Raw genomic sequence first — 14,891 nt, forward strand, 5'->3', positions numbered from 1 at the left:
GTTCGCATGGTGGTGGGGAGGGACATGAGCACGCTGGCGGACATGGAGGTAAGGGCGGGAGCGGTGTGTGTGCATTGTCGGCGTTGGTGCCTTGATCGTGGAGGAAGATTAGGAACGTCGCTCTGATACCAAGTTGACGAGAAAGTTTTTTTTGTAATGGACCTGATCCGATCTCTCCGTGTAAAACACATGGTAGGGAGGATCACAATCCGGTTCTTAAATATGAAAATTCATATGCGTCCGCTAACTAATTCAAAACTGATCCTATCTTTTAATAGACGGCGCCAACATAGTAGCACGGGGTGGGAGGGTGGATCCATGACCTTCCCGCACATGGTGGCGGTTGCACGGCGGGATGTGGAGGTTTTGAGGGGCGACTCGCTAGCTTTGCTCCACTGTGCCACTGGGTGAACTACACTCGAAACCTAGCTCGGCTGGGTCTCATGCATCCAGTGGGAGGTGTAGAGGCAATGCCGGATGAATGTCTAGGTCTAGGGTCGGTCGAAGAATGGGTTCTGCCCCATCCATAGCCTCAGCCAACATCGTGAGGGGTCGCTGCCTTCACTCCTAGATGCATTTGACGGTTTGATGTTGTGGGAGATGATGTAGATAGATGGGTCCCACCGGTGAGGGTAAAAGAAGAAAAGAAAAGAGGAAAGACGGAGATTGGTCAGTGGGCTAGAAATTGGCCAGCTCACCATTGTGGCAAAAAACTGTTTTTAATCATGCATAATATATCAAAATCTTGAGAAAAATGCCCTATCTGTTTATGTGAAACTCATGCATGTTTAAGCAAGTGTTAACAATTTTCTTAAGATGAAAACAAAGTAATCCTTTTCCTTAATCATAGTGTTAATGATAAAGCTATATTTATATTAATTTTTCCACCTTGATATTGGTATAATTTCAATCCCTTTAATTTTAGTGTCACACCTTCTTGTTATTGCATTATGCCATATATTAAATGCTATTTTCCTTCCCTGTATTTGCTTCTTATCGGTGGAACACAGGCCCGAGGTACAGATCGACAACACATAAGATCGGTACTCATCCATCAAAAAACAAGGCACAATGCACATTTGTGCCAACTTTGGGCACATTATCACTTAGTACTATGTGTGACTTTTGGCTGAAACTCAAAAAAATCACAAAAAAGTACACAATTTGCTCTTCCTTTGCATTAATAAAATGGAATATTAGTTTTTATAAAAAAAATTGGAAACTCTATTATGATTGTCATGAAAATCCGCACATGTGCGCCTAAATTGGGCTATATAACTAAGGTTTTTTCTTCAGCGGATTTTGCAATCAACATGGTAACTTATGCACAAAATCAAGTCAACTCATACACAATAGCACTTTTTTGAAGGTTCGTATTTCAAATTATTTCATGGTTAGTTTTATATTTTTGTAGCAACTACATAACTTACGGTTACTCCAAGGCACATGTTCTGTTTTCTTGAATTTCCCTTGGTTCAATCCAAATTTAGTTGGAAACTAGATCTATCATTCATACAAGGGGCTAAAATTTTGAAGTTTCATCAAGCATTCTTCATAGAGCCCAACAAGGGTACCTTTATGTATTTTCTTCCAGAATTTAGGAACAATATTTACAATACATACAATTCAAAATTGAAAATTGGCCAAAAAGTAATAATTCTAAATGTAACTAAAATTAATGATACACCATCATCTACATGAGTTGACCATCTTATAAGGTCTACTATGTATGAAAATTAAAATGGTGCCGGTGTGCATCTTATTTTTGGTAGGTACACTTCACAAAAAAGCACACATTTTTCTCTCGTTCCTTTTGCACTAATAAACTAGAAAATCATTTTTTATGAAAAAGGTTGGAAAGTCAATTCAGCAATGATTTTTGTCATGATAATATGCACATATGTGCAAAATTGGGACGATTATCACTAATTTTGCAATTTATATTGCAATCAAAATGGTCACTTCGGTAGAAAGCCAAGTTAACTCATACATGATAGCTTTTCTTTGTGAAGGTTTTTTTTTTAATTACCATATGGCAGGTTTGATATTTTTGGTAGCAACTATATCACATACAATGACTCCTTGCATGCACAAGTTTTTCATTTTTCAATGTAGTTTTTGAATTTCATTTAGTTTAATTCAAATTTGCTTTGAATTTTCCGACTCTGCTATTCGTACAAGGGGTGTGGAGATTATCTCAATGCATTTTCTCCCAAAATTTATGATCAATATTTACAATATCTATAGTTCAATTTTGTGTAAAATTGACCAAAACTCGAAAATAAATTTAATTATATCTATAATTAGAGATTAATCGTCATCTATAGGATGGGCCACCATGGTATGTGTAAAACCTGAAATGGTGGTATTGTCCGCCTTATTTGGTAGTTCCTTCACAAACAGGCACACATTTTTCTCCATCTTTGTACTTATAAAGTATAAATCAATTTTCACAATAAAAATACAGAAAATCTATTTGGCCACATTGTTTGCCAAGAAAATATGCACATCTATGCCAAAATTAGGGGTAATTGTCACTAAGTTTGCAAGTAATTTTCCAAGCAACATGGTGACTGTTAAGCTTCATGCACTAGCCAATTCAACCAAAAGTCCGAACTAATGGAAAGGGCTAGGCATTCTACTTTATACACGTCAACACCCCCTTTCACGTGTGACGGGAAGACGAGAAGATAAGTCAACACATGTAGAGAGGCAAAGAGGCAGCGGGAGGCCGGACCGGCAGGAGGCTGCGGGGAATTTAGAATAAATTGTAAAAGCCAGGATTTGAACTCGAGACCCGAGGCTCTGATACCATGTTAAGCTTCATGCACTAGCCAATTGAACCAAAAGTCCAAACTGATGGAAAGGGCTAGGCAATCTACTTTATACACGTCAACAGTGACATACTTAGAAAGTCAAGTTAACTCATACATGATAGAATCTTTTGCGACGGTTTTTTTTTTCAAATTACCATATTGAGTTTGGTATTTTTTTTAGTAACGATATCACATACAATGACTCCGTGCACGAGTTTTTTTTTCTAAATCTTATTTGGTTCATTCAAATTTGGTTTCGAATTTGACGGCTCTCCCATTCGTACAAGGGGATGGAATTTTGATGTTCGGTCAAGCATTCTTCATAGCACCATACCAGAGCACCTAGATGTATTTCTCGAAAATTTAGGACCAACATTTAGAACATCTAGCATCCAAATTTAAGTAAAATCATTCAAAAGAAAAAAAAACAAATCCAAATTTCAAGATAAATCGTCATCTATACGAATTATCCATTCTATAAGGTCTATTATGTGTGAAACATCCGATAGTGACAGTGTGCACCTAAATTTTGGTAGCTCCTCCCGAGAAGTGTAAGTTATGAGGGGAAATACCCTTAATTCGAGTAAAGCAGGTCTCTTTTCCTTTGAATTGGTCTCCTTGACCTGTATATCGGTAAAGAATAGGCAAAACACACATTCTGCTCTGTTTTTCGATAATAAAATGGAAAGTAAATTTTATGAAATAAGTTGAAAAATCTAGTTGGCAATGTTGTTTGTTACGACAGTATGCACATTTGTGCCAAATCTGAGGTGATTATCTTTAAGTTGTAATGCATTTGCAATCAACATGTTAACTTGGGTAGAAAGCCAAGTTAACTCATCAATGATAGCATTTTTGTGAAAGTTTCTTTTAATAAATTACCCTATGCCTAATGTTTTATTTTTATGTGCAAATATATAACATCCAATAATACCATGCACGAGTTTCTTTTGAATTTCCTTACGTTGAATTCATAATGCTTTAAACTTAAAATTTTCATTATCTTCATGATTAAAGAAAGGGATTTCTATTTTCGTGCCCCTGCTTCGTTAGTTGTACTCAGTTTTCCCCAGCTCGTTAGTTTTTCCTCAGTTTTCCCCTCCCTCTAGTTTGAAACCCCTCGAAGACGCGGGTTGCCGTCGAGGTCGGAGGCCTTACCGTTACCGTGAGGTCGGTTCCTCGCTGACCGTCTCGTGCTGACGGGTGGATCCATCTACCGCCGACGCGTGAGCCGTTTTAGTTCCTGATTGTATACGCGGTGCTGCCAATGACAAATGGGGCCGCTCTATGGGGCTGCCGCAGCCAATGACCGGTGGGTCGTCTATTTATTTATAGAAAATTATATATTGCCGCTCTGTGGGGCCTCCGCAGCCAATGACCGCTGTGGTCGTCTATTTTATTTAGAGAATATAATATAGAGCCGCTCCGTAGGGGTCGCCTCAGCCCATTTTCGCAGCTTAATCTAAAGTGACTCTTATGCTAAACATTGTGCATCCCGACGTTGACCTAGCAGTGGCGGCGAGCATAGCCGTTCCGACCATGCCGATATCGGCATCGGCATCGGCATCGTTTGGAGGATGTGGTGCTCGAATAATAGTGGAAATGCGATATTATTTTTTACATGCATAATATATAGAAAATAGCTAGATCTCTAAATCGATGCATATGAAGCTACATATATATTCTTGGTCATAATCCCCTTAATTATCTAAAGGGGATGGATGCATGGCTTCACGTCGTCGTCGCTTTCATCGTCGGTATCTTCGTCGTCCGAGTAGTAGTACCTCCTGCACATTGTTCCGTCGAACACCTTCACTCGTGAGCACATCATCGCCTTCATATTTGAAGTGTACGAACCAGCCGAAATCCACACCGTGCGCGATGGCGAATTTCTCCCAGCCCTTGTCGAGGTACATCCGGCCTTGTCCGTCAAATAGGACCTCCACGGTCCGAGAGACGAGGACCGCGATCGGCTGCTCGCGAGATACACCTTAGCTGGCTCCTTGCCGTCAAGATAGTCCGCAAATTTTTTTGGGAGTTCCTGCAAAGAGATCGAGCGCCGATCGTTTGAAATTAGGGAACCCTTGAAATTAAAGGTTTTTTAGAACATGCCCATAATTAATCACATGCATCATATATGTGTGAACGCGTACGTACCTTCTTGACCAAAGGGTCTTCATAGACGACGATGAAGAACTCCTCTATGATCAATGGCAGTGTTGACGGTGGTGGTGGCAATGATGATGATCCACTTCCCCTTCCCCTTCCCCTTCCCCTTCCGGTCCGCGTCCGAGACGTGGAAGCCATGGCAATGGATAAAGTGTATGTGAACGAAAAGAAGAGAGAGGCAGAACCTATTGACACAAGGGATGGCCGTGTGGGTGTTTATAAGGGAGAGATGACCGTTGTAGGGTTTACACAATAAAATAAGGAGGAGATGACCGTTGTGGGGGTTTATACACAATAAATTAAGGAGGAGACGACCGTTGTGGGGGTATAGTTTATCATTTTACCGTGAAAAGTAATGCCTAAAAGGAAAGTAATGGCTACAAGAAATCGGTGATGGTTTATCGTTTTTTGCGTGAAAAGTAGTGGGTACAAGAAATGGGTGATGGTGTATCATTTTTTGCGTCAAAAGTAATGGCTACACGAAATGGGTGATGGTGTATCATTTTTGTGCGTGAAAAGTAATGGCTACAACAAATCGGTGATGGTTTATCATTTTTGTGCGTGAAAAGTAATGGCTACAACAAAATCGGTGATGGTTTATCATTTTTTTGCGTGAAAAGTAATGGGTACACAAAATGGGTGATGGTGTATCATTTTTGTGCGTGAAAAGTAATGGCTACAAGAAATCGGTGATGGTTTATCGTTTTTTGCGTGAAAAGTAATGGGTACAAGAAATGGGTGATGGTGTATCATTTTTTGCGTGAAAAGTAATGGCTACACGAAATGGGTGATGGTGTATCATTTTTGTGCGTGAAAAGTAATGGCTACAACAAATCGGTGATGGTTTATCATTTTTGTGCGTGAAAAGTAATGGCTACAACAAAATCGGTGATGGTTTATCATTTTTTGCGTGAAAAGTAATGGGTACACGAAATGGGTGATGGTGTATCATTTTTGTGCGTGAAAAGTAATGGCTACAACAAATCGGTGATGGTTTATCATTTTTTGCGTGAAAAGTAATGCCTAAAAAGAGTTTATAATTTAGCTCGTGAAAAATAATGCGAGAAAACCAAACTTTGCGTGAAGCTAACCGACGACGAGAGAGAGAGAGAGGGTGGTGGCCCCGACCGGAGAGGGAGATAGGGGTTATCCTGCCCGTTAGATCATACGATCAACGGTCGTCGGGCACGATCCGCGTGACATGGGCTAGACCAATCAGGGCAATGTTGGGCGTCCGTGAGAGTTTGTGAAGGGAGAGGGCAAAGCTGAGTAGTATCAAGAAACCAAGGGCAAGTGAGTAGTAAACAGACTAAGGGATTCAAATATGAGATTTAAAAAATGGAAAATGCGTGTTTTGTACAATGAAACCCATCTTGGCCTACCTCAAACTATTTGCAATACAAATCTACATGAGTGTGAAAATTATGGTCTCATTCGGACAAAGTATGTTTTGGGGAAAGCTGTTTTGGGTAGGGCTTATTATGGAAAACCATGCACCTTCATAGCTACTAGGTGATTTGAGAAGTGGCAATTTGTGGTGAAACTTGATTTATCTACGATTTATCTATGATTTGAGAAGTGGAAATTTGTGGTAAAGACTCCATGAGTAAGTGCCACTCCTTTTCGGAATTTTTTGCACATTAAATAACTCATTTAACTAGTTAATCTCATTTGTTGACTCTCTGTTGACCAGCCACTTGAGGGTAAAACTGAGTATATTGCACTAGCCAGTATTAGCACTCAAGGTGAAAACTGAGCATACAAAAAATGCTAGTATATGACTCGAGGGTATACATGAGTATATCTAAATTTCCAGGGTTAGACTCGAGGACGCGTGTTGCGGTGCAGAAGTGGAAGACGTGTCATTGTTGACGCGTGTCACGGTGCAGACGTGGAAGACGTGCCATTGTTGACGCGGGTCGCATTTAGGACGCGTAAGCCCCTCTCTCCCTCCCTCTGCACACAGTACGTCTCATTATCGCTCACGCACGAAACCACCCCTCTCACGTCCCATCAACTTCTCCCAAAAACCCCAACCGCCGTACGAGCCCTCCCCTGCCGGCGATGGAGAAGAAGAATGCGCCGGCGGCCATCGCCCCCGAGCCCGTCGCCTCCGAGCCCGTCGCCTCCGAGCCCGTCGCCGCCGAGCCCGTCGCCGCCGAGCCCGTCGCCTCCGAGGGCGGCGCATCCGAGGGCGGCGCATCCAAGCGCGGCGCCTCCGTGAACTGGGCCGGTCTCACGGCTGACGGACCACTTCACAAGATCGGCGAATGCTTATTGGCGAAAGAGGAGTACGTGGACAGCTACTCTGCTATGAGGCAAGTCCGTAGAAATTGGCGCTCGGGTTTACCCGATCCCGACGTGCACCCGCACGAATGGATCATGCTACACCACGCCCTTCCACGCGCCGCTGAGTTCACCTTCCTCCATCTCGGCACATCCCGCTACGTCACCATAGATCTATCTGCAGTTCGTGCAAGGTTCAAATTCCTCGGCTTTTCCCGTGGCGTCACCATAGATCTTATTTTCAATCTTAGTGCTGAATGTTATCTTTTCAATATATTTTAGATTCTACTTCGTCGGCTTTTCCCGTGGCGTCATCGTGCTTGCCCAGAAGAACCCACCGCACAAGATACGGCTGCTGAACCCACTCACAAAGAAATCGAACACGATGTTTGAGGCGCAGATGCCATCTGTTTTTCTGAAATCAGTCGATGTTATCAAATCCCCGACTATGGTCTTCGTTGCCACACATTACCCGCCGGAAATTGGTTGGGTCGATGAGAGCACTCCAACTAAGGATATAAATGAAGATGGGGATTGGGGAGAAGGAAGATTTTCGATCAAGAACCATGGTTTCCGTTGCATTACCCCGTTCAATGGTGAACCGTATGCAGTAGGCTGCGGACAATTTTGAGATCGGAAGAATAGTGTGCACCAATATACGATTGCAGCAGCGCGCGAGCACCGTCAAGATGGAGACACTAATTTCATTTCCAGAACTTGGACGTCGAAGTTCTACCTTGTGAAGTCGGATGGTGATCTGCTGCTTGTGTTGTTGGTCGGCGCGGCTTTGGCGGGCAAACCATTGGTGTACCGTGTGGACACTCGCAGCCGCTCTCTCCATCCGGTCACTAACATTGGCAGTAATGCCTTCTTCGTGAATTATATCCGGTGTATCTCCGTCGACACCGCAGTGTACCCGACACTTCAACCTCGGCAGCATCTACTACACGGATTTGGGTTATATCGAGCGTACTCTCATGATACAAATGCCTGGGATGAGTGGCCACTACGTGTGGATAGAATAGGACTCTACGGTTTGAGAAATGAACACAGGCCATACCGTTTGGAGGATGTATTGGCCTCACACTGCAGACGGAGGGAGTTCAATGAATATTTCCTTGGGGAATTGCACGAATGGAGCGACGGAGAAATATATGAGGAGGAATGAAGAACAAATTCATTCATCCTAATCTTCTTGTTGTCCATACATTGCATGCGTGATCTTGTATATTTTTGCAGCTTAGTTTGTCGTGAACATTAACAATGTTATTGGCTGCTTTTGGCTGCTGTATGCAGTTTACCTATGTATTATACTTAGTTTTCTGATTATGCTGCTGTGAATTTATCATATAATAGCTTCTAGATTTGCTACTAGATTTGCTGCCATATTGGGCAAAAAACGAGGGCCAAAAGGCATAAATAACCCCAGAGATTTGCTACTAGATTTGCTGCCATATTGAAGAAAGACAGAAATAGAAGCTTCTCTAGATTTGATACTAATTTGGTAAAAAAGACAGAGAGAGAAAGAGGGGAAAAGGTGCTCTTAAAAATGCCAATTTGGGCCGAGAGAGACAAAACCCAGCTCCTGCTCACGTGCAACCAAACGCTTCTCGTCCTGTCCCACGCGGTCCCTTTCTACCAGCCCCACGCGACGCGGCCCCACACGACGCGGCCCCACAGACGACGCGGCGCAACACGTCAGCACATAACGTCCAAATAAACGGATTCCTTCCGTCTGAGCTCCTTCTGCGGGTCTTCAGACAAAGGCTAGGGTAAAACTGAGGAAAAACTAAGGGGCTGGGGAAAACTGAGCACAACTAAGGAACCGAGGGCACGAAAATAGAAATCCCTTAAAGAAAAGGTTCATTTTATTTTAAATATTAAAATGATTATTAACATTTTTTTAACATGCATGAATTTTGCATAGCTCACAGCGGGAATTTTTCTAAACATTTTGATCTACTATGCATAATTGTGAGGCAAAATGAAATAATGCTACCATTTACAAGTTTAAATAATTATCTAGAATAATTTTAAAATAATTTTTTTTTGTGAGAGGGCCTACTAGCCGAGGTCCACGTTTGCAGCCACACCAGTAAACCGCAACCCATTTCCTGTCTTTCCCATTTTATTTTACTTATTTCCACGCTGGTGGAACCCACATGTCAGACATCACGAGGTGCTTGGGTAGCCGCTTCCTTGCGCCGCAACTGGCGGCTAAGGCCGAGATAGAGGCGACATCGGCAGAGACGGAGGATGCAGCCCAATCCTCGCTAGACACCGCACCTCTTCATCCTTCCTTGCCCCGCCCCTACACCTCAAGTGCCTTGCTACCGGCGGCTTGCTCCCGCTTGTCCCGTTGTGTTGCTTCTATGCGTAGTGCCGAGCCGAAGGTGTCCCTGACCTCGGACTTTCTGGCGCACAAGAAGAAAAACGTCAACCTCGTGCTCACTGTTGTACGAGGATGGTGATAATTGTGGTCACAGCGGAGAAGAGAGAATGGAGAGGCTCCCTCGGCTTCGATTTGGGTGGAGAAGAGGGAGCCGTAGCGGAAAAGATGACCGGCGGTCGCCGACCGGACTCGAAGAAGATGTAGTGGACAGTGCAAAAGTTGATAAAGATAGGGGAAAATGAAAAACTCAACTACCCACACTTTTTATTTGCCTAATTTTCGTCAAAATGCGTAAAAACAATTGAGAGTAAATACCTCAAATTTGGCCCTCTACTAATTGACTCATGGACATTTCAAATAACTTCTACTCCCTCCGATTCAGTCTATAAGGCATGCATGTAGATTAGAAAAACTTTAACCTTTAATTTAGTCAACAAAATTTGAATTATATGTCACAAAAATTATAACGTTACAAACTTCTCTTGAATATAAATCCAACAGTATAACTTTTGTGTTGGCATATATCTTATACTTTGTTGACAAAATATATAGTCAAAGTTTTTCTTAAACAAGAATACGAGATGCACGCCTTACAAACTGAACCGGACGGAGTATTACATTTGATCGACTTTGGACCCCTAGTCCACTTCGTCGTTGACCCCACCACGCTAGACCCACTCCGCCGCCGCCACCGTCAGCCCAGATGGCCGGATTGGCTAGCAAACGCTAATTTTGAGAGGAACAAATTTGAGAAGTTAAAAGATACTCTCATGCTAGTTCTAGGTTAACCGACAATTGCGTTAGTTCTAGGTCAACTCTTGATTTTGCGTTCATGTTTACGTGAGAACCTCACTGCAGATGTTGCCACGGACGAGGAGACTGAGGCCAAACCTTACTACAGGGGTGAGGAAGTCTATCTCTCTCTCCGTAAATTCTCTTTCAGACATCTCGATCTGCTTGAGATGGGATCGTGTACACAGTGCGTTAATGGGTGGATTTACCCCAATATCATTGTCTCATCTTTCAGGTTTATGGTGTGCAGCATCCAGTAATTACGTGACTGCCAATTGCTCGATAGCTAGAATGCCCCAATTACTTGACTGCCAATTGCTCGATAGCTAGAATGCCCCTAACGATCGGCCAGGGGCTATCCCCCATTTCAAAAATATGCCCCCAACCTTCGTACATTGTCCTGGACCCCCGTTGTCGGCTGTGAGATTGGTACGAAAATCTTGATCGATTTTGCATATTTTTTAATGCACATTCCATCCACCCTAAAATATAAGGCGTATAAGTTTAGTCAAAAGTTAAACCCTACTAAGTTTGACCAAATATTTACAGAAAAAATATCAACATCTACATTATTGAATAGACATGTTGAGAAAATATAGTTCATGGTAAATCAATATTAATTTATTATTATAGATGCTCATATTTTTTTGTATAAACTTGGTCAAACTTAGAAGATGCTGATTTTTTAGTAACATTATATGTCTTTTATTTTGGGATGGAGGGAGTAATTCTCATCACATTTGTGTACATGTATAAGAACGAATCATTTATTATTCTTTTATCTATCCATGCCAAAAGTTGGCATATTTCTTAAGCTAGACATGATTCATGATATATATTTAATAGATTTATCCATTTGTTCGCCAGAAAAATTACCTCTAGGAGTTGATTGGTTTTCTTAACATTCCGCGAAGTAAACATTTAGTGGGCGCACTAATTTGCTAGCAGATCGCATTTTAATTATATTTCAGTATAGTTGGATTGCTATATCACATATGATCCTCGAAACTTGGGTTTTCATGTTAGAATACAAACCCTGTGGAACCAAATGCCTTTTGCACAATTGTTTGTTATTAGCGTGAATTTATCAAAGGAAACTCATGTTACATCTTAAGTATTATGACATTTGTAATCAAGTTAATTGGTGCATATGGTGTTTTATTTCACTACCTCATAATTTTCTAATTTTCATGTCACATTTTCTCTCCTCAAGCTTGGATGCCTTTCTGCCATCTGTTTTCGATATCTAAAAAGCGAGGTACATGTAGAGTTGGTTGTTCAATCATATTTATGTGGTCTCTAATCTTCTCACATGTTTGAATGTAGAAGAAAAAAAAGTCTTGAGCACCTTCGATCCAAATTAACTAACTCCACTTTGTGTAGATACGGATGTACCGCGAGAAAGTGGAGCGGATTGATTTGGATCGAAGAGAGTATTTTACTCTTTATTGAAACTTCACCATTTTCTTATTAGCTACCACAAATGCACTTACTGGGCGTGTAAATAAAACAGCATCCATTCATGTATATAGATCGCCAAACTACAGGCGGCCACATGGATATAGACTAGATGGACCTTGCGCGCTTTGCTGCGCCATTTCTTCATATTCTCCTTTATTTTGTTTTCTTCATGTGTGCGTATTTGGATTCACATTTTGCATTCACATGTGCAACATTTTTCTGTGTGATAGAGTACTATGAAATATACTGCCGTAGATTACTATGAAATAAATTCTAATCCTTTCTAATTAAGTATGAAAATACATTGCCAACACCGAGATCTAATAAATGACATGGAATACTCTTGAACCCACTCACCATGGTACATGAATACCATTTAACCCAGCAATTGTTGGATTTGTTTCCAAAGTTGGTTGCTTGGTTATGAAAATGCAGGCACGAAACTTCTCTTGCTAGCTAGATATGAATCATTTGATTTCCTACAAACTGTATCATATAAACTGTGACTAAACAAGTGTACAATTGATGCAATACATTGTTATGAAATATAATACTATACAATAGAGTAAGTATATTTAATCATAACAAATAGGGAAAGTAAAAGATATACATTAGCTCATTATTACAAAGGCAACGAACTTGAGTATGCTAGCTGTGGTAGGAACTCCTCGTGATTGGCGACTTCAGTCTACTACCGGATCCTCACAAAGGGTGAGATGAAATACTCGTATTTACCAATTTACATATCCTTTAGTTGATCTGTTGTGAAAGAGAAGTGATAATCCAACAACAGGAACATGCAGAGGTGACCTACGTAAGTCAACAAAACAAATTGTAACTGTTTTGAAACATGTAGCAAATTGGAAGGAAAAATTAAAATTGGAAACTGAATCAGACAGATGGACTACAGAAGGCAACACTCGTCTAGGTTAAAGTTAAACAAAATAATTTAGTGGGTAATAAAATTGGTTCAGGTGTGTTATGACCAAAAGCAACCTATGCCATAAGTTGAAACGGGAAATTAAAATTTTGACAGTAATATCTTGCTTAAAAGGTCTCACGAGCAAATAATAATCTTGGGAACCTGGATTGGCGACCGTGAATCTCGACAGCACATCTTAGTGGTCGTATTCATGAACCTGTAAATCAACAGGAACACATCAACACTAAGGTTTACCGGGAAAAGATGCACCTCATAATTAGTGCTCCACATGTCATGGTTGCACTTAAGAGAGAGTTTTTTATTTGTGCATTCTTCAATTAACAAACCATATAATAGTTTCAACTTAACCAATGATCTATAAAGTATTAAATAGCTATAACAGTTAGGTCGTCATATATAGCCCAGAACAGGGACTAAAGATTAGAGCACAGTAGGACAAACAATTTACCGTTCCTTCTGTAAATAACAAAATACTACACGTCTGTTGATTTCTACATGATCCATGCGTAGAAAAATACACCCATCACATCCCTATTCTCGAGAGATAATTCTAAGATAAGCTCACTCGTAAAAGTTTAAATGATCTAATAATAATAAACTATGATATCCTATAGCACATCTGTTTTTTCGGTAGTTTCCTTTTGCTTCTAGATTGTGTCAAAATCCAGTTGCTGCTCATCCACTTGATCACTATTAGTAATTTTAGTTTTCTTCAGCTATAAATTTATTGGGTTTCTAATTGTTTCTTCTGTTCTAGGCTAACCACATTGACATTTTTACAAATTTCTTCTTTTACTGGACTTGAAGGCTGTATTGGTCATCAGAGTAAACCTATGGTCTAAAGGTAAATAAAAAGTGTTAGATTGGTTAATTTCAATACTGGATATCCTTCCCGCAAGAGAGTGATCCAACTCAACTTCATAGCCAGTTTAATAGCTACAATATATATATGCCCTTAACTAATATTATTTTCACCAAGCAACATACTTTTACTTATTCCAACCATAAAAAAAATCCCACTCTACAACATATGACAGGAGGTAATGCCTTCTAAAGGAATGGCTGAAGTAAAGACATATCAAAAGTAAAAGAGAGAAAGTGCACCTTGGTCCCTCAATAGAAGGTAAAACAAAAAATTATTTGACCGCCAACATTCCTTTACATCGAAGCCCACCGGTGTGCTCCGCCTGCGCCAGTGCCCGCCGACGCCACCCAACCACTTAGCAAGATGCCGATCCCACCCAAGAGATGCTCACAGCCACCACCCACCACGTTACTCCCCGCTTCCACCCGCCTACCAATATCATAACAAAAAAGAATCATAAATGTTTAAATGCACCGACACACAGAACCTAGTTACTCTTGAAGTACATAAATTTAGAATTACAGCTTCTAATCATAAATGAATGAAATGATGATGTAAGGAACTGCCAAGTAATTCCGATGATGCACGTGAAGACATCTACAGCTGAATCAAGAATTCAGTCAAAACTTTGGTTATACAAACTTTAGTAATTAATAAATAAAAACTTGAAGAAACTACAAAGTGCCTACTTTGCCACAAATCAAAACGAACTGCAGAATGTTGTTTGAGATATCTCGAGAATAGAAATCACAAAGTTCACCACATCTATGTTGCACGACTTACACACATTCAGCTACAAAAGCCTGTATCAGCAATAAGGTCCCACCACCAAGGACTACAAACCACATCATGTGGTGCAATTTTCATTTCGTATCCACGGCTCCAGGCGCAAGGCACTTCCCCTTAGTATTCTGAACATCAAAAGACGTTCAGCGAAATGGACATAGAATTAGCATAAGAGTCAAAAAAGAACTTAATAGAATTTCCAACAGAAGAATCTCATTTGGAAAAAAATAAATCATTACGAAGATGATATGATCGCTATAAGAGCAAAAAAAAATCAAATCATAATCAGTACAGTTCAACAGATTTGTAAGCTAGTCAGATCCTATGAGCCCAAAATCATCTTCAGGATAATTTATCAAGTGTACAAATACCCTACCCACA

This window comes from Lolium rigidum, chromosome 5 (assembly GCF_022539505.1).
Source record: "Lolium rigidum isolate FL_2022 chromosome 5, APGP_CSIRO_Lrig_0.1, whole genome shotgun sequence".
NCBI lineage: Eukaryota > Viridiplantae > Streptophyta > Magnoliopsida > Poales > Poaceae > Lolium > Lolium rigidum.